Source organism: Oryctolagus cuniculus, chromosome 13 (genome assembly GCF_051225735.1).
Source record: "Oryctolagus cuniculus isolate XC-2025 breed Fujian yellow rabbit chromosome 13, ASM5122573v1, whole genome shotgun sequence".
In the NCBI taxonomy this organism is placed as follows: Eukaryota; Metazoa; Chordata; class Mammalia; order Lagomorpha; family Leporidae; genus Oryctolagus; species Oryctolagus cuniculus.
Window position 1 is genome coordinate 109230001 of NC_142879.1, and position 20573 is coordinate 109250573.

The 20573-nt window shown below is 50.9% G+C and overlaps 1 protein-coding gene and 1 long non-coding RNA gene across 11 annotated transcripts in view; one reads left to right on the forward strand and one right to left on the reverse strand.

Annotated features, from left to right (window-relative positions):
• The window catches only part of LOC103352360 (uncharacterized), a 24897-nt gene extending 4519 nt beyond the window's left edge, over positions 1-20378 (reverse strand). The window contains exons 1-5 of one of the 7 annotated variants that reach the window (XR_016219939.1): positions 20277-20378; positions 19271-19585; positions 16388-16448; positions 15787-15936; positions 9124-9239 (exon numbers count right to left, since the gene is read on the reverse strand). This is a non-coding gene — a long non-coding RNA (uncharacterized LOC103352360). Of the gene's footprint in view, positions 1-9123; positions 9240-11132; positions 12110-15786; positions 15937-16387; positions 16449-19270; positions 19586-19736 lie in introns of those variants that run through there. The other 6 variants (XR_016219938.1, XR_007914489.3, XR_016219937.1 and 3 more) reach the window with 6 other exon arrangements.
• CUL2 (cullin 2) overlaps positions 20025-20573 on the forward strand; it is an 86190-nt gene continuing 85641 nt past the window's right edge. Inside the window, exon 1 of one of the 4 annotated variants that reach the window (XM_089312474.1) lies at positions 20025-20049. The gene's annotated coding sequence lies outside the window, so the exon portion shown is untranslated. Of the gene's footprint in view, positions 20050-20363; positions 20559-20573 lie in introns of those variants that run through there. The other 3 variants (XM_051833452.3, XM_089312473.1, XM_089312476.1) reach the window with 3 other exon arrangements.

The following is a 20573-nucleotide window of genomic DNA, read 5'->3' on the forward strand; positions in this document are numbered from 1 at the left end:
CCCAGGGGTGCCACTGTGGGGTCTGCGTGTGTGACCTTCAGTCTCCCTCCCCCTGGCATCAATGCCCAGGGGTGCCACTGTGGGGTCTGCGTGTGTGACCTTCAGTCTCCCTCCCCCTGGCATCAATGCCCAGGGGTGCCACTGTGGGGTCTGCGTGTGTGACCTTCAGTCTCCCTCCCCCTGGCATCAATGCCCAGGGGTGCCACTGTGGGGTCTGCATGTGTGACCTTCAGTCTCCCTCCCCCTGGCATCAATGCCCAGGGGTGCCACTGTGGGGTCTGCATGTGTGACCTTCAGTCTCCCTCCCCCTGGCATCAATGCCCAGGGGTGCCACTGCGGGGTCTGGGTGTGTGTGACCTTCAGTCTCCCTCCCCCTGGCATCAATGCCCAGGGGTGCCACTGCGGGGTCTGGGTGTGTGTGACCTTCAGTCTCCCTCCCCCTGGCATCAATGCCCAGGGGTGCCACTGCGGGGTCTGGGTGTGTGACCTTCAGTCTCCCTCCCCCTGGCATCAATGCCCAGGGGTGCCACTGTGGGGTCTGGGTGTGCATTAGCAAGCACCTGCCAAACTGTTGCTAGAGCGACTGAACAATCCTATGCTCCCGCCCGCAACCTTGTGAGTGATCAGATTTCTCTCCATTCCCCGGGATGTGCATCAGCAAGAGGCTGAGCGAGCAGGAGCTGCGCCGGGCTCCATTATGGGCTGCGTGCGTCTAACCTTTTAGCCATCTCCCACCCTGTGTTCAGCTGTTCACGCCCTCCCGGAAGCTCACTATCATGATGGAAACGCCCGCTCTGCCTGGCCTCTTTCTCTCCAGCAATGCGGGGGCCTGTTCTTTTCTATTTGAGAAGCAGAGAGATGAGGTCGGGGGGAGCACTTCCATCCACAGCTTCTCTCCCCAGGTTAGTGCAAACTGGGGCAGACGGGGTTGGGGACCAGGAACTCAGCCCAGGTCTCCCTCGTGGATGGCAGAAACCCAGTCCCCAGAGCCCTCACCTGCTGTCTGCATTACCAGGAAGCCGGAGTCAGGAGTCGAGGTGGCACGGGCGTCATAACAGCTAGACCTAAGCCCGCCCCGTCAGCTCCTCTGCAGGGCACTGATTCGGGACTTCTCCATATTAGGGAGGACTGAGCTCCTTCCATGACTCATCACTCCCAACAGAGCTCCAGACCTCACCCAGCTGCTGCTTGTCCCTGCAACGGGGTGGCCTGGGAGAAGGAAGTCGCCTGGAGCTAGCAGTGCAAGGCAGAGGGACACGGTGCCCCACACAGGGTGTGCCCCGGCTGGTGGGGCTCCCACGGGGGCATGGCCACCGAGTCAGACGCGCAGTGGTGTCACCCCATCCCCTGCCGGTGAGCCGTGGGAGCACTCTGAGGTGCCCTCTCAGACCCGCGCGTTAGTCTGACAGCAGGCACTCAGGGCTCCCTGGGAAGTCCCTGCTTCTTTGCCATGCAGGAACCTTTTACGGTGTTGTTGGACATGTTGAGCAACCCAGGACCCAGCTACGGGGGTCTCTCTGCCAGACTGTGATCACTGAACCACCAAGAGCAATGATTACATTTTTAGTGGAATTCTTGGAATCTCTGAAAAACTGTAAATGCATAAAATTACCCCAAAAAGGAGGCGTTCAGAAGAGCATACCACAGGATGCTGCAAATCCACACACTATGGCTCTGATTAGGACGCATTAACAGGAAATCTTGGTACCCGCCCCTGTGGTGTTAGTGGCAGCTTTGCATCTTTGGTTTATCACTCATGAACACTGCCAACCAGATTTCTTGCTTCCCAAATGCACACTGCAGATTGGACGGGTAATGCTATGGTTTGCCAATAAATGGGGGTATCCATTAAACGGCTGTAAAATGGTGTTGGTAAGCCCTCGCTCCAGCCCCGGAACACAGAAAGAAGCCACAGAGACCCTTCCACCCAAATCAGGCTGGGATGACATTGGTTGCAATTCAGATGAGCAGTGTGAATCTAGTATTTCCTAGTCAGGTCATATGACATGTGTGTAGGAGACTGGAGTGAATAAAGGGTTAAGAGTGAAACTTTCTGCTGGACTCTAGTCTTTTCACCTTTTTAAAAAAAATACTTATTTGATAGAGATACAGAGAGAGGGAGAGAGAGAGGGACGGAGGGATAGAGGGGGGGAGAGAGGGAGAGAGAGAGATACGGGGGGGAGAGGGCGAGAGGGAGAGAGAGGGGGGGAGAGAGGGAGAGAGAGAGATACAGAGAGAGGGAGGGAGAGAAAGATACAGAGAGAGAGAGAGGGAGAGAGGGAGGGAGAAGAAGAGAGTGGGAGGGAGAGAGAGGGAGGGAGAGAGAGGGAGAGAGAGGAGGGGGAGAGAGAGAGAGGGAGAGAAAGATACAGAGAGAGGGAGAGGGAGAGAGAGAGACCTTCCAACCACTGGTCACTCCTCAAAGAGCCACGACAGCCAGGGCTGGGCAAAGCTGAAGCGAGGAGCCTGGAGCTCTGTTCTGGTCTCCCACGGGGGTGCAGGGGCCCAACACGCACTTGAGCCACCTTCTGCTGCTTTCCCAGCTGCATTGGCAGGGAACTGGATCAGAAGTGGAGTAGCCGGGGGTTGAATCGGCACCCACATGGGATACCAGCACGGTAGGCAGTGGCTTAACCTGCTGCACCACAACACAGTCTCCTAGTCTTTTCACTTCTTATTTGTTGAACTCTTTTTTTTTTTTTAAATAGAGCCAGTAAGCCTTGGCTATAATGTAAGTGAAAAATCTATTATCTGTATTTTTTTAAAAGAGTAAGATTTAAGGAACATCTAGAGGGATACTTAAAGCTTATAGGAACAAGCTGTGTTTTGAACGTCACCTGGACGTCATGGATTTGGGATCCCTTGTTACCAGAGTGGAAGACACTGACAAGAAGAGTGTTCTGGAGCCGGCGCCATGGCTCACTGGGCTAATCCTCTGCCTGCGGAACTGGCATCCCATATGGGCGCTGGGTTCTAGTCCCGGTTGCTCCTCTTCCAGGCCAGCTCTCTGCTGTGGCCCGGGAGTGCAGTGGAGGATGGCCCAAGTCTTTGGGCCCTGCACTCCATGGGAGACCAGGAAAAGCACCTGGCTCCTGCTCCTGGCTTCGGATCAGTGCAGCCCACCGGCCCTGGTGGCCATTTGGCGGGGGTTGGGGGGGTGGGGGGTGGGGTTGTGAACCAACGGAAGGAAGACCTTTCTCTCTGTCTCTCTCTCTCTCACTGTCTGTAACTCTACCTGTCAAATAAATAAATAAATCTTAAAAAAAAAAAGGTGTTGTGACTTAAAGCTTTCGTCCTGGAAGTAGCGCCCTGGGCCTGTGTTCCAGTCCACAGCCTCCAACCATGACCCAAATTAACCGCTGTGACCCAGCTGGGGATATGACATGGAGCAACCTCAGCCAGCCTGGGGTTGTATTCCCTTTTTTTTTTTTTTTTTTTTGACAGGCAGAGTGGACAGTGAGAGAGAGAGACAGAGAGAAAGGTCTTCCTTTGCTGTTGGTTCACCCTCCAATGGCCGCCGCTGCAGCCGGCGCACCGCGCTGATCCGATGGCAGGAGCCAGCATCCAGGTGCTTTTTCCTGGTCTCCCATGGGGTGCAGGGCCCAAGCACCTGGGCCATCCTCCACTGCACTCCCTGGCCATAGCAGAGAGCTGGCCTGGAAGAGGGGCAACCGGGACAGAATCCGGCACCCCGGCTGGGACTAGAACCCGGTGTGCCGGCGCCGCAAGGTGGAGGATTAGCCTACTGAGCCACGGCGCCGGCCGGGTTGTATTCCCTTTTGCCTCGACTGGGAAGGTGACTGTGCAACCCTGGGAGAATGCTGAATTAACCAAAGGAATGCACAGAAAGTAAATTAAACCCATGCTGGTGACACTTTCCCATTTGGTTTAAAGTAAGTTTTGTAGTATCTAATCATATAACTTGTATATATTATTCATGTACTGAGAGTTCCCCAAATTGGGGCAGCCATCCCATATCAGAGCCGGGGTTCAGGTACCCACTTCTGACTCCAGCTTCCTGTTAATGTGCACCCCAGAAGGCAGCAGATGATGGCTCAAGGACTGTGGTCCTTGATACCCATGTAGGAGACCTAGACTGAGTTCTGGGTTCCTGGGTTCAGACTGGCCCAGCCTCAGCTGTTGCAGGCATTTGGGGAATAAAGCAGCAGATGGAAGATATCTCTTTTGTCTGTTCCTCTCTCTCTCTCTCTCTCTCTCTCTCTCTCTCTCTCTCTCTCTCTCGGCTTTATTTATTTGAGAGACAGAGAGAGAGGTCTTCAGTCCTCTGGTTTACTCCCCAATGGCCACAATGGCTGGAGCTGGACCAATCCAGAGCCAGGAGCCAGGAGCTTCTTCTGGGTCTCCCACGTGGGTGCAGGGGTCCAAGCACTTCGTATATCAGCAAGGAGCTGCATCAGAAGTGGAGCAGCCAGGACTCGAACTGGTACCCATATGTGATGCCGGTGCCACAGGCAGAGGCTTAACCTACTATGCCACAGCACTGGCTCCTCTCACTGCCATTTAAAATAAATAAATGGTGGCCAGCATTGTGGCACAATGGGTTAAGCTGCTGCACACATCCTATAAACACCAGTTTGAGTCCTGGCTGCTCCACTTCTGATCCAGCTCCCTGCTAATGAGCCTGGGCAAGCAGCAGCAGATCACCCAAGTGTTGGGCCCCTGTCACGCATGTGTGAAGCCATCATGGAGTTCTAGGCTCCTGGCTTTGGCTAGCCTAGCCCTGGCCATTGTAGTCATTCGGGGTGTGAACCAATGGGTGAAAGATTCTCTCTCTCTCTCTCTCTGTAGTTCTTTTAAATAAATTTTTGAAAATACTTTAAAAATTAAAATAGATAAATAACTTAAAATGTGTACGAAACAGTAAAACAAAAGTAAATAAATATGGTCATAAATGGTCTGATTCATCAAGAGAATATAACAATTGCAAATACTTGTATATGAATCCACCCAACATTGGAGCATCAGAAGGTATAAAGGAAATATTCACAAGTCTGAAGTGAGAGAAAGACGGCCCTGTACAACAACTATAGAGGACTTCAATACTCTGCTTTTAGCAATGGACAGATCATCCAGACAGATAATCCATACAGACATTGTAGATCCATTAGATCAAATGGACCCAGCAGACAAGTATGGATATTCTCTCCAACAGCAGCAAAATACACATTTGGCTCAGACACACATGGATAGGCCAGAATTTAGGCCACACGCAAGTCAACAAATTGAAGAAAAGTAAAGATCTTATCAAGTATCTTTTCTGACCACAGTGGTATGAAACTAGAAATCAAAAGCAGGATCTCTCTCTCCCTCTCTCTCTCTCCATCTCCCCCTCTCTCCCTCTTTCTCTGCCTTTCAAATAATAAAAAGTAAATTAAGAAACAAGAAGAGTTATAGAAACTCTGTAAGCAATAAAAAAATTAAACAACCCCCTTCCAAACAGCCAGTGAGTCAAAGAAGAAAATTAAAGGAAAGTGAAAAAAAAATCAGAAGCAAATGAAAATGGAAACAACATATGAAAATTTTGGGATGCAGCAAAAAGCAGTTATAAGTGCAATTTGTAGCAATAAATAGCCAAATGAACGCAGAAGAAAGATATGAAATAAACAGCCTAATGCTACATCTCAGGGAACTAAGAAAAACCTCAGCCCAGGTAAGTAGAAGGAGAGAAATAATAAAGAAAGAAATGAAATAGAGGCTAGAGAAACAATAGGAAAGATAAATGAAACTAAGAGTTGGTCTTTTGAAATGGCTAACAAATGTGACAAACCTTTAGCTAGACTGAGAAAGTGAAGCACAAAGGATTCTAAGAGATTCGTATGAATAATGAGTAATTATATGCCATCAAACTGGATGGCCTAGAAGAAGTTAAGAAATTCCTAGACACATACAGCTACCTAGACTGAATCGTGAAGAATTAGGAAATCTGAACAGACCAATAACGAGTAGGGAGATTGAATCAATAATAAAAAGTCAAGGACATTTAAACCTGACGGCTTCACTACTGACTTCTACTAAACATTCAAGGAAAAGCCAATACCAAGCCTCCTCGACTCTTCTGAAAAACGGAAGAAGGAACACTTCCGAGCACATTTTATAAGGCCAGCCTTACCCTGATGCCCAAATAAGGACACTACAAGAAAAACCATTCAGTCTAATATCTCTGATATTTTTGCAAAAGTGCAAAAACCCTCAATAAAATGCTAACAAAGCAAACCCAACAACACATCAGAGAAACAAAAGGTATTCACGTTGGAAAAGAAGTTAAATTGCCCCAATTTGCAGATATGACATGATCTTACATATGGGAAACCTGATGATGCCATCAAAACTGCTAAAACTAGTAAATTTAGGAAAGTAGCAAGATTCAAAACCAACGTACAGAAATCAGTAATATTTTTCTATACATAATCAATGAACTATCTGAAAAAAGTCAAGAAAATAATCCCATTCCCAATAGCTAACTACACACACACACACACACACACACTTAGGAATAATTTTTTTTTTTTTTTTTTGACAGGCAGAGTGGACAGTGAGAGAGAGAGACAGAGAGAAAGGTCTTCCTTTTGCCATTGGCTCACCCTCCAATGGCTGGCGCGCTGCGGCCGGCGCATCGCGCTGATCCAATGGCAGGAGCCAGGTACTTATCCTGGTCTCCTATAGGGTGCAGGGCCCAAAGACTTGGGCCATCTTCCACCGCACTCCCTGGCCACAGCAGAGAGCTCGCCTGGAAGAGGGGCAACCGGGACAGAATCCGGCACCCTGACCGGGACTAGAACCCGGTGTGCCGGGGCCGCAAGGCGGAGGATTAGCCTAGTGAGCCACGGCGCTGGCACTTAGGAGTAAATTTAACCAATGAGATGAAAGATCTGTACACCGAAAACTAGATTATTAAAGAAGAAACTAAAGAAGACACAAATAAATGGGCAGAAATACTATTTGTATAAATTGGAAGAATTAATGTTGTTAAAATATCTGTGCTACCCAACAAGATCTACAGACTCAATGCAATCCCTACCAAATTTCTAATGATATGTTTTACAGAAATAGAAAAAAATCTTAAAATTCATATTGAACCTTTTAACTGGCTATATTATAGGAACAATAAATTCATCAAAGCCAAAAAAAAAATTCATATTGAACCATAAAAGACTCTGACTAAACAAAAAAATCGTGAGCTAAAACAACAGTGTTGGGGACACTCCCTGATTTCAAAAAATGCTACAAAGCTGTAGGAATCTGAACAGCATCCTACTGGCACCAAAAACAGACACATAGACTAGCGTGATACAATAGATAGCCCAGAAATAAACCTACGTATTTATGACAAGACCTCATTTATGTATGTGCCTTAGTCTGTCTTTCATTACAATAATGAAACATCTGAGGCAATCTACTATGAAAAGAAGAGTTCTTCTGGCTCATGTTTCTACATGGCCAAGTCAAGGGGACACCAATGGCCATGGCCTTATTGCTGGCAGAGTCCCAGGAGCGCATAGGGCCTCCCATGGCAAGAGACAGGGGCATGCATGTCCAGCTGTGTCCCTTCCATTGTCCCTCTTCTCATAAAGCGCCTGGGGACTCATGGACTCTTCCCAGTGACTTCCTCTCATCCTAACACCCGCTGGGGCTCCACCTCCAACGTCAGCGTCGGATGCCATGTTCACCTCTGACTGCCTTGCAGTGGGGATTTCATCTCCACACAGATACCGCCTGTGGACAGTCAGATTAGGTTACATGTCAACACCCAGAGGCTCGGGACAGGCCAGACCACATCCACATCCAAGTCACGTGGATTCTAAAAAAGTTGCACTCCAAGAATGAGAGAGCAGAACAGTGTAGAAGCTCTCGAAACAATATGGTGACTGTATCTGATAGATGTATTTTGGAAACTGATAAGAGTAGATTTTCAGGGTTCTTACCACAAAAAAAAAAAAATGACAAGTAGATGATGCCTTGGATATATTAGCTTGCTCAATTAAACCATTTTACACTGTTTACATCTTTCAAAACATCATGTTGTATATGATAAATACTAAAAATCTTAATCGCTGATTATAAAGAAGCACTAATTTGGCCGGCGCTGCAGCTCACTAGGCTAATCCTCCGCCTGTGGCGCCAGCACACCGGGTTCTAGTCCCAGTTGGGGCACTGGATTCTGTCCCGGTTGCTCCTCTTCCAGGCCAGCTCTCTGCTGTGGCCCAGGAAGGCAGTGGAGGATGGCCCAAGTGCTTGGGCCCTGCACCCGCATGGGAGACCAGGAGGAAACACCTGGCTCCTGGCTTTGGATCGGCACAGTGCGCCGGCCATAGCGGCCATTTGGGGGATGAACCAATGGAGGGAAGACTTTTCTCTCTGTCTCTCTCTCTCTCACTGTCTAACTCTGCCTGTCAATAAATAAATAAATAAATAAATGAAGCACTAACTTGAAATGTAAAGATATTACAAACAAATTGAGCATTAATAGCAAGAAGTAGTGAGGGTGACTGTATTTAAAGTTTTAATGCAAAGAATCCTTGATTTATAAACAAATAATTGTAAGCTGAGTTGAGAGGCTAATAATGGATAGTTTTTAATTTCAAGTTTAGGGGCCAGTGCTGTGGCGCAGCAGGTAAAGCCACCGCCTGCAGTGCCAACATCCCATATAGTCTCCTGTTCGAGTCCCCGCTGCTCCAGTTTATTCAGCTCTCTGCTATGGCCTGGGAAGGTGGCCCAAGTCCTTGGGCCCCTGCACCCGTGTGAGAGACTTGGAAGAAGCTCCTGGCTCCTGACTTCGGATCAGCCCAGCTCTGGCTGTTGCAGTCAACTGGGGAGTGATCCAGCGGATGGGAGACCTTTCTCTCTCTCTCTCTGTAACTCTGCCTCGCAAACAAACAAATAAATCTTTAATAAAAAGGAAATATATAGAGCTGGCGCCGCAGCTCACTGGGCTAATCCTCCACCTTGCGGCGCCGGCACACCGGGTTCTAGTCCCGGTCGGGGCTTCGGATTCTGTCCCGGTTGCCCCTCTTCCAGGCCAGCTCTCTGCTGTGGCCAGGGAGTGCAGTGGAGGATGGTCCAACTACTTGGGCCCTGCACCCCATGGGAGATCAGGATTAGTACCTGGTTCCTGCCATCGGATCAGCGCAGTGCGCCGGCCGCGGCGGCCATTGGAGGGTGAACCAACGGCAAAGGAAGACCTTTCTCTCTGTCTCTCTCTCTCTCAGTGTCCACTCTGCCTGTCAAAAAAAAAAAAAAAAAAAAGGAAATATATAGAAAAGAATAAAGTAGACATTCTGTAAATGTAAAATAATTAAAAACACAGTCTGGGCTTAATATTATTATAAAAGTTCAAGTTCAATGGACTGGACGTGAATTTAAACACACAAAAAATGTGCCATTCTTCTCCCTCTGCCTGACAAGCAGCTATTTTGTTTTTGGTTTTCAGGTTACATCTTCTCATAAGGACTGTTTCTGTGTCAACAAGGAGTGGGTTTGATTTTGAGTAGAAGTCAACAGTGAAACTAGTAACTGGGGCTGAGACTGCGGTGTAACAGGTAAAGTGGCCGTCTACAAAGCTGGCATCCCATCTGGACGCCAGTTTGTGTCCCAGCCACTGCACTTCTGCCTCTGGTGGTGGAAAAGCCCTGACTGATACGCTCGCTGCCGTATCTTCTACAGTGACTCTTGTGGTACATTTCTGTATAACTCAGTTTCTATAACGGAATCAATCAACCAATCACATGCATTTGGATTGCCAATCAAACACACCAAGAAGAGTGAGTGGGGTGCTGGCGCTGTGGCATAGTAGGTAAAGCCACCGCCTGCAGTGCCAGCATCCTATATGGGCACCAGTTCAAGTCCTGGCTGCTCCACTTCTGGTCCAGCTCCCTGCTAATGCAGCTGGGAAAGCAGCAGAAGATGGCCCAAGTCCTTGGGTCCCTGCACACAAGTGGGAGACCCAGAAAACTGGCTTCTGGTTCGGATCGGCCCAGCTCCAGCCGTTGCAGCCATCTGGGGAGTGAAGCAGCAGATGGAAGAGCTCACTATCTGTGCCTCTGCCTCTGCCTCTCAGGAACTGCCTCTGGGTCTCCTACATGGGTGGCAGCAGTCCTCTGAGGGCAACATTAGCAGGCAGCTGGGTAAAGTGGATTAGCCAGGACTGTAGCTGGCACTCTGAGATGGATGCCAGCATCACAAGCTTGAGCTTAATCTGCTACACCTCAATGTCAGATTTCAAAGTTTTACACACCAAAGTCAATGAAATTTTGTTGTTGTTGTTTAAAGATTTATTTGTATATTTGAAAGGCAGAGTTATAGCGGCAAAGGTGGAAAGAGAGGTCTTTCATCTGCTGGTTCACTCCCCAATTGGCCACAACGGCCAGCGCTGTGCCGATCCGAAGCCAGGAGTCAGGAGCCTCTTCCAGGTCTCCCACGTGGGTGCAGGGGCCCAAGGACTTGGGCCATCTTCTACTGCTTTCCCAGGCCATAGCAGAGAGCTGGATCAGAAGTGGGGCAGCTTGAACTGGCGCCCATAACATAGCCTTAACTCGCTATGCCACAGCACTGGCCCCAAAATAAATGAATCTTTTCATCTCACTTTTCCACACACATTTTGAAGCACGCTTGTGATCCCTGATAGCCAGAACTTACAGTCAAGTGAGGGAGACAGATATTAAAGAATCACACAGGGTATAGCAAGTAAAGCCGCAGCCTGCAGTGCCGGCATCCCTCACGGGTGCCGGCTCAAGACCTGGCTGCTCCTCTTCCGATCCAGCTCTCTGCTATGGCCTGAAAAAGCAGTAGAAGATGGCCCAAGGCCTTGGGTCCCTATACTCATGGGGGAGATCCAGAGGAAGCTCCTGGCTCCAGGCTTTGGGCTGGCCCAGCTGTGGCTGTTGCGGCCATCTGGGGAGCGAACCAGCAGATGTAAGACCTCTCTGTCTCTACCTCTCTCTGTAACTCTGCCTTTCAAATAAACAAATAAATCTTTTTTTTTAAGAATAAAACAGATGATTACTTCACTGCATTTGTGGTAGGGACTGTAGAGGGAAAGTACAAAAAGTTGCAAGGACTGAAACAGGAACGCAGTCAAGGCTAAGGGGACAGACTGGCTTCCCTGGACAAGGAGATTTTGAATTGGATCTTTTTATTTATTTATTTATTTGACAGGCAGAGTGGACAGTGAGAGAGAGAGAGAGAGAGAGAGAGACAGAGAGAAAGGTTTCTCTTCGCCATTGGTTTACCCTCCAATGGCCGCCGCGGCCGGTGCGCTGCAGCCGGCGTACTGCGCTGATCTGATGGCAGGAGCCAGGTGCTTCTCTTGGTCTCCCATGGGGTGCAGGGCCCAAGCACTTGGGTCATCCTCCACTGCACTCCCGGGCCACAGCAGAGAGCTGGCTTGGAAGAGGGGCAACCGGGACAGAATCCGGCGCCCCGACCGGGACTAGAACCCAGTGTGCCAGCGCCGCAGTGTGGAGGATTAGCCTAGTGAGCCGCGGCGCCAGCCTTGAATTGGATCTTGACAGGTGAGGAGGAGGTAGCTTGGAGAAGAAGCAGTAAAAAACCTGTTTCAAGTCTATAGTGAGGCTCTGTGTCATGGATGAGCTCAGCACTGTAGGACCTGCAGGAGGCACACCGTGGGCAGGCCAGGGCATGGAATACATGGGAGAGTGGGAAGGAGGCCATGGCTGGGAACCCCGCCAAGACTGGGGCACCTAGGGCCTCAGTCTCTGGATGACATTGTCCTGAGGAAAGCTGGCTCATGCTAGCCAACTTCATACCAGGTCCTTTGCCAATAAGAAGATCAATTTAAGGATGGGCATTTGATGCAGTAAAGATGTGCTCATGATGCCTACGTCACACACTGGAGCCCTGGGTCTGTCTCCATTCTGCTTCCAATCCAGCTTCTTGCTCATGCATACCCTGGGGAGCAGCAGATGATGGTCCAAGTACTTGGGTCCCTCTTACCCATGTGGGAGACCTGGACTGCATTTCCGGCTCTTGGCTTTGGCTTGACTCAGCCATGAGTGTGGCAGGTATTTGGGTAGTGAACCAGCAGACGGAAGATCTCCGCTGTCTGTGTCTCTCTTTCTCTCTGTCATTCTGCCTTAAAAAAAAAGTAATAAAAGAGAAAATCAGTTTCATAACTGATTCTAAAACTTGCTTCAGAAGTCAAGAATATTAGCTTGTTCAGTAAAAAAAAAATGAATTTGACAAAGAAAAATGGAACTAGAGAGACACGGGACCATGCATGTCTCTGTGGTCCAGTAATCTCTCATGCATCCACTCATCTGCCTAGTATTTACTGAGTGTCTAGTTAGCCATCTCCAGACTGTTTGAGTCTCCCAGAATTCAGATGTTGAGGCCTGCTCTCCAAGGTGACAGTATCTGCAGCTGGGGCCTCTGAGATGGAATCAGCACTCAAGTAAAGGAGCCCAGAGCAATGCCTGGACCCTTCTGCTATGCGAAGGCACAGCAAAACCATAGCCCTTTGTGAGCCAGGACGGTTCCTCCCCGACACCAGGTCTGCTGGCACCTCAATCGTGGGTGTTCCAGGTCCAGAACCGTAAAAAGGTAAGTGTTCACTGTGGTGCTTGGTTACATAGCCTGAACAGACCATTGCCAGGTGCTTCAGCTGGTCCGTGTGTTCCCTAGTGCATCAGCTTCCCATTACTATAATGAGGTCCCTGAAACAGGCTACCACTGTAAAGGAAAGAGGTTTGTTAAGCTCACAGCTCCGAGGATCCACGGGCAGGAAGCCAGGGTCAGAGCAACGCTGGAGAGGAATATCTGGCTGCATTACATCACGGCAGACAGCCAGGCTGCAGCCAGTGGAAGAGGAAAGAGCGCACCTTGAAACAGGAAGTCAGAAAGACACTCAGGGGTTGGGTGCGGGCTTTTGCAACAATTCACCCTCATGGGAACTCACTCCAGGAAACCAATGATGGCGCCGTCCCCAGGGACCTAAGGACCTGCACATATTATCCACAAGCAAACAAGCTGCTGCAGTTTCATGGGTGCTGGCAGAAGACTTGAGATTCCTGCCCAAAGACAAAAAGCCTTGGTTTTCACAGCACAGCAGGCAGCATGGGCTTCGTGTTCGCCCAGGGCCACGGGGCGATGTGGAGCAGTAGGTGAAGCCCCCGGCTGCCATGCTGGCGTCTCCTATGGGCACTGGTTCGAGCCCCAGCTGCTCCACTTCAGATACAGCTCCCTGTGAATGCACCTGGGAGAACAGTGGAAGTGGTTTGAGGAGTTGGGTCCCGCCACCCATATGGGAGAACTGGGTGGAGTTCCAGACTTCTGATGTGGGCCAGACCCAGCCTTGCTCTTGTAGTCATTTGGGGAGTGAACCAAGAGATGGAAGATCTCTCTCTCTCTCTTTTTAAAGATTTATTTATTTATTTTTAAAGGAGTGTCTACTTCTAGCTGCTGTTCCCTTGTGTGAGTGGGGACTGGAAGCTCGTCAGCTTGCTTTTGGAGGTGGGATCTGGGACCCCCTTGCACGCTACGCAAGGCCGCACATCTGACCCAAGGAAGGGCCCTGCGTTCCCCGTTTCCTCCTGCTCTTCCTCTCACCACCAGGAGACCCGGCACGGATGGAAGCCTTGTCCTCTCCCCGGTTCTGTTCTAAGGCACACATCAGAAATGCCTGAGAGAAGAGAGAAAAACTTAGGAGAGGAAGGACATGGACGAGCACCCACGGTGACCCGGAGAGGAAGCGAAGTTCACTTCCTGGTGCTGTAACAAAACACCGGGGGCTGAGTCACTTATGAAGACAGGCTTATTTCGCTCGCGGTGCGGCAGGCCCAAGAGCACGGGCCTGGCACTCGCACAGCTTCTGCAGGGGCCTCCTGGCATAAAGCAGCTTGTGCGGGAGAGACAGCCAGGCTGACTCACTTCCTGGTAATCCACTCTCATAGCACTGCAGTCCCAGGAGGCCTTACTCACTCCCAGGAGACCTGATCCGGTCTAGAAAGACCCAACCAACCCAGGAAAACATTCATGCATTCATGAGGGTGGTGCCACTAGGCCCCACCCCTTAAAGGCTCCGCCACCTCTCAGCACAGTTCAACTGGTGCCCAACTCTCCAGAGCACCACCCTTTTGGGAAGAAACTCCATGCAAACAGCAGCAGTGACGTAAGAGAACAACACAAGAGGGAGAAGGGACAAGTGTGCATCCGGCTGTGACATCACTGTGTGAAATCCACAGTCGTATAACTCCGTCTCCAGTCAATCTTACTGTAGGCTCATTTTAAGAGAAAACAATCCAGAACAACAGAACACGTGTGAAGCATTGCAGGGGGAGCCTGCCTCCTGCTTGCTGTGTCCCTCACCAGTCACCAGGGGACTGGGAGGAGCAGCCGGGCTGCAGGGCGTCTGCTGTCACGCGGGTGCAGTTCCCAGAGACCCACCGTGTATCCCCACTTCATTTCTGTTTCTTTTTTAAAGATTTATTTATTTATTTTTTTGAAATGCAGAGTTACAGAGAAGCAGAGAGAGAGAGAGGTTGAGGGGTCTTCCATCAGCTGGTTCACTCCCAAACAGCCACAGCGGAGCTGGGCCGATCTGAAGCCAGGAGCCCACGCAGGTGCAGCGGCCCAAGCCTTTGGGCCAACCTCCATTGCTTTCTTAGGCCACAGCAGAGAGCTGTGGAGTAGCCAGGACTCAAACCGGTGCCCAAGTGGGATGCCAGAACCGCAGGCGGGGCTTCACCCGCTATGTCACAACCCCAACCCCGCCCCCCATTTCAGTTCTGCTGAGCGTGTGGCACGGACTCTAATTTCTAAGACTACATATTGTGGATGTCTGTTTTCTCTCTCTCTCTCTCTCTCAACAGCAAAAGACACCTTTCTGGAAGTGAGATGTTGAGAGCTTTAGGGGGAAAGCTGGTGTTATACGTGAATATTTTATCGAACTCTGTTAAACAACTCTACAACGCATTCGTCTCCTTTGCTTCCCTGCAGACGCCCGGTCAAGTAAACCATAAGGTTAATGAGGGTCAGTTTCTTTCTTTTCTTTTTTTTTTTTGACTCGCTTGACTCACACACTCTATGTGTTGAAAAGGCGTCCGTCCTGGGCCAAGGCTCCTAACCTCCCTGTACGTGAGCGTGTTATTTTACAGCTCTGCACAATCTTGCAGAGCTCTTTCACTTTATTTATTTGAAAGGCAGAGTAACAGAGAGGGACTGATTGGTTCACTCCCCAAATGCCTGCAACAGCCAGGGCTGGGCCAGGCCAAAGCCAGGAGCCAGGAACTCCATCTGCGTCTCCCATGTGCGTGGCAGGGGCCCACGTCCTTGTGTCATCACCTGCCACCTTCCCAGGCGCTTTGGCAGGGAGAGGGATGGGAAGTGGAGAAGCCAGGACTTGAACCGGCCTTTTGCTCTGGGATGCAGGTTTTCCAAGCAGTGGCTTCACCAAGGCACCTGCTGTTTCTAACAATGACGCTGTGCATGCCCCAGCACTTGGCACCACACAGCGCAAGTGAACAGCATCGACTGCCTGCTTTCCGTGATGATCGACCGCCACGAAGGCCTAGCAACTGTCTTTCCGCCACTTACCATTGCATAGCTGCCTGCACCCCTGCCACACTCGGCCTGCCTTGCTCTGTCTCCGCTCGCACGGGACAGCCTACGTGACTGATCCTCATCAAGTCGTGAGTTCTTCCATCTTGTCTGTGGTCACCTGCCCCGGGGGCTTGAGATTCACGGCTTACTCTTCGTATGACACGGTTTTAACGTAACACGCCAGAAAAACGCCACTTCCCGTCCTTCACATACCTCCTATGATTCCTCTAGCCTGCTCCTCAGATTTCTTCTCTAGCTTCAGGTCTGCGAAATCGTAACCGTGTCATCTGTTTCAAACAATGGAAGGTGTGGGTTTGTTCATCAAAAGCAGCTCTCTGTCAACAGCTTTGTCAACCTGTGCAACTGTGAGTGCAAAGAAATACAAAGAAGAAGATAGGGAGGAGCGTTTGAGTGTTGCCCTCGCTGGGGGCACCACATCCCAGACCCAGCGTGCCTGGTTTGAGTCACGGCTCCCCTCCCGATTCTAGCTCCCTCTGAACGCACACCGGGAAGCAGCAGGTGATGGCTCAAGTCCTGCGTTTCTGCCACCTATGTGGCAGGCCTAGATGGAGCTCCAGGCTCCTGGCTTCAGCCCAACACAGCCATGGCCACTGTGGTCATTTGGGGAGTGAACCAGCAGGTAGAAGATCTCTTTCTCTCTCTCCTTCTCTTTCTCTGTCTCTCACCCACTCTCTTTCTCTCCCTCTCCCTCTCTGTAACTCTGCCTTTCAAATAAGTAAAATGAATATTTTTTTAAATCATGTAGTACACAATAAATGCAATTAAAAAAATTAATTGGGGTCATGGACAATACCTTGAAGAGAAATGCTCAGTCTAAACATGGTGATCTGTTCCTATAACACTGGCATTACTTTCTGAAATTAGAAGAAATTATAAGAGTTAAATAAATATTATACAAGGCCCAAACACATTTTTTACATATAGTGTTTGCTAAAAAGCCAAACAAAGAAAGGGTTTATGGGTGAATCAGCATTTTGGCGTGGTAATGAGGTTAGGTCTAACTTTTTAAAATTAATATTTATTTATTTTATTTGAAAGGCAGCATTACAGAAAGAGAAGGAGACAACGATTGAGAAGTCTCCCATCGCTGATTCACTCCCCCGCTAGCCACAACAGCCAGAGCTGGGCCAGTGTGAAGCCAGGAGCCAGGAGCTTCTTCTGGGTCTCCCACAGGGGGTGTAGAGGCTCAAGGACTTAGGTCATCTTCCACTGCTTTCCCAGGCCACAGCAGAGAGCTGGATCGGTAGAGGAGCAGCCGGGACTCAAACTGGCACCTATACGAGATGCTGGCACTGCAGGCAATGGCTTAACCTACTACAGCACAGAGCTGGCCCCTCGGTCTAACTACTGCTACAAGTAGTGGCTTAGAGGGTGTCAGAAAGGATGATTTTTTTCTGAAAGGAAGAAGTAATTTTCACTGAATTGTAAGGGCTTGGCTGCTTCCGACCTTTCTAGAAGCCGCATTCCCGTGGCACACCGTCTGGGTGAGCTAAGGGTGGGGAGACCTCTGGGGTGCTGTAGCTGGGGATGCTGGGCTGCCCCGGCTCCATCCGAGACTAAGAGGCGCACGGGAAGACAGGGGGCGCTCTCGAGTCAGAGCGGCTTTCTCAGACGCCAGGTCTCCCCGGCACTGACCAGTGACTGCCCTCCAAGGGCTCATGCACACATGGCCTAAACCCACCTGTAGCCACTGTGCTAGAAGCTTCAAAGAGAAACGTTCCCCTGTTTGCAAGGCACAGAAACAGAGCTCCTTCGCCTGCAGCTCCACCCAGATCTCCTACCTGTGTGGCAGGAGCCCAGCTAGCGGAGCTTCCCGGGCCGCCTCCCAGAGTGACTCAGCACTCAGAGCAGGACATCGCTCCCAGGAACGCCCGTAGGACACAGACATCTGCACGCCACGCCAGGGTCCACCAGAAGAGAGAGAATGCTAATGGTGCTTAACTTAAAAAATAAACCAAAATATTTAAACTATAAATCGCATGCTCTTGGCCGGCGCCGCGGCTCAGTAGCCTAATCCTCCGCCTTGCAGCGCCAGCCCAGTTGGGGCGCCGGATTCTGTCCCGGTTGCCCCTCTTCCAGGCCAGCTCTCTGCTGTGGCCAAGGAGTGCAGTGGAGGATGGCCCAAGTGCTTGGGCCCTGCACCCCATGGGAGACCAGGAGAAGCACCTGGCTCCTGCCATCGGATCAGCGCGGTGTGCCGACCGTGGTGGCCATTGGAGGGTGAACCAATGGAAAAGGAAGACCTTTCTCTCTGTCTCTCTCTCTCACTGTCCACTCTGCCTGTCACAAAAACAAAAACAAAATTGCATGCTCTTACAAAAATTTACATGTTGCAAATTATATGTATGTATATATATATGTATATATATATGTGTGTGTGTGTATATATATATATACTTGCAAAGCCGAGAGAGGCAGAAAGGGACAGACATCTTCCAGTTATGGTTCGTTCTCTAAATGCCTGCAGCACCTGGGGCTGGGCCAGGCTGAATCTAGGAGCCCGGAAATCAATCCTGGTCTCCGACATGAGTGGCAGGGACGCAGTCACTCAGGCCATCACTAGCTTTTTCACTACACAGCAGCAGGAAGTGGGACTCAGAGTGGAGCTGAGACTTGAACCCGGCACCGGGATGCAGGATGCAGGTGTCTCAAGTGGTGGCCAACGGCTGCCCAATTAAAACAACTCAGTGAGAAGAATGGCCCTGGGCTCACATTTTTGCCAGTCAGTATCAGTAAATATTTGGCTTAACAGAAAGTAACTGGATTTTCCATGACTGAAGCATACGAAGAAACCCAGGACTTAGAGGGAGAATTTGTTTTTGAATAACTATGGGCATTCTTTTTTGATGGTAGTTTCTATGTTAGTTGCAGTAATGAATATGAAGCCCTATTAGTGAACTCTGTTATTTTATATTATTTTATATTTGTTATTTGTATTAATTTATGTGTGCCTATAAATGCACATATACAAGGAGTCATCAAAAAGTTCATGGCAGGGACCAGTGCTTGGTGTTCTGAGTAAAGCCGCTCCCTGCGGCTCCAGCACCCATATGGGTGCTGGTTCGAGTCCCAGCTGCTCTACTTCCAATCCAGCTCTCTGCAATGCCTCGGAAAGCAGTGGAAGATGGGCCAACTGCTTGGGCCCCTGCGCCCATGTGGGAGTCCTGGGAGAAGCTCCTGGCTCCTGGCTCCAGACTGGCAGAGTTTAGGCTGTTGCAACAGTGAACCAGTGGATGGAAGATTCCCCCCCTGTCCCATAACTCTGCCTTTCACACAAATAAATAAATCTTTTTAAAAATAGTTTATGGAAAATACATACATACAGATCTCAAAAAATTTTGCACCAAAAGAAAATTATTTTTTCCACAAATTTTCTGAAGTACCCTCCCATATCCATTCATTGGTCTCTCTCTCTCTTTTTTTTTTTTTTGAGATTTATTTCTTTACTTGAAAAGCAGGGTTGCAAAGAGAAGGAGAGACAGAGGGAGAAAAATCTTTCCACCCACTGGTTCACTCCCCAAATGGCCACAATGGCTGGGCCTGGGAGCCTGGAGCTCCATCCAGGTCTCCCACGCGGGCGCAGGGGCCCAAGCACTTGGGCCGTCGTCCACTGCTTTCCCAGGTGCATTAGCAGGGAGCCGGATACAGGATGCTGGTGCTGCTGGCAGCAGCTCACCCATGACGCTGGCCCGGTGGTCCATCTGGTATCCAGCGACGTTTGATTTGGTCACCTCCTGCCTGGCTGTTTGGAAAACACCGGTGCACCAAGTCCTGCAGACCTTCCACGGGGCTCGTATTCCATCACACAACATGCAAAAGTCGGCACGTGTGTTTCTAGCACGACAGACTCATCAGGGAAGCTGTCAAACCCAACATGGCGAGTTCACAGGAGAGCTGGACTTTGTCCCTGGCGAGGAACCCCGAGGGCAGACGCGCCCACCGCCTTGGTCCTCGACACAGCTCCAGGAAGGGGCGCACGCGAGGGTCCACGCTGCTTTTTAAAACATGAATTATTTATCTGAAAGAGTTAACAGGGAGAGAGAGGAAGACACAGGAAGGAGGAGAAAGGGAGACATGGGGGGGAGACAGAGAGAGAGAGAGAGAGAGAGACAGACAGACAGACAGACAGACGGGTCTTCCACCTGCTGGTCCACTCCCCGACGGCTAGGGTGAGCCAGGAGCAGCCGACAAGGACCTGCACCTGCGTGGGAGACCCGGAAGGAGCTCCTGGCTTCAGCCTGGTCCAGCTCTGGCCGTTGGGGCCATCTGGGGAGTGAACCAGCAGATGGGAGACCTCTCTCTGTCACTGTGCTTCCCAAATAAATCATATTTTTTATAAAAAAAAAAAAAAGAGGGAGGCAGAGTGAGCGCGACAAGCGCCGGCGTCCCGCCCACCACGGCTCTCGGGGCGTCCAGGGCAGGGGCGGGAGCGCTGGGCGCAGGTGCCGGGCGCAGGTCCGTCCCGCGCGTGGGGGCCGCCGGCGACTTTTGTCCCCGCGCGGCTGTGCGTGGAGGAGTCGCGGATGGAGGCGCCCGCGCTTTCGGGGTTCCGCGACCGGGCCCGACGGGGCTGGGGCCGGTGACCGCGGGCAGGGGCGGGGTGGAGGCCGCGTGCGAGGAAAACGCGCTGACAGCCCACCCACACGCGCGGGTCCGTCACGCGCGGCTCTCGCAGCACTCACGCCGCAGCTCGGGCTCCGCGGCCTTCGCGCCCGCGCCAGGCTGGCCCCCCGCGCTTGCCGTACCGCGGGCCGTACCATCGCTCCCGCGAGGGGGGTTCGGGAGCAGCGGAAGAAGGCGGCCGCAGGGCGTGTGTGAGTGTAGGGGGCGAAGCCGGGCGCCCCGGAGGACGCGCGTTCCGCCGATCCCGCCGCCGGCCCGGCCTTCTCCCCACCGCCCCCGGCCCGCCCGGCAGCGGCGGCGGCGGCGGCCTCGGGCTTCGCTGCGTTTCCCGGCCGCGGCAGGTGAGCGGCGGCGCG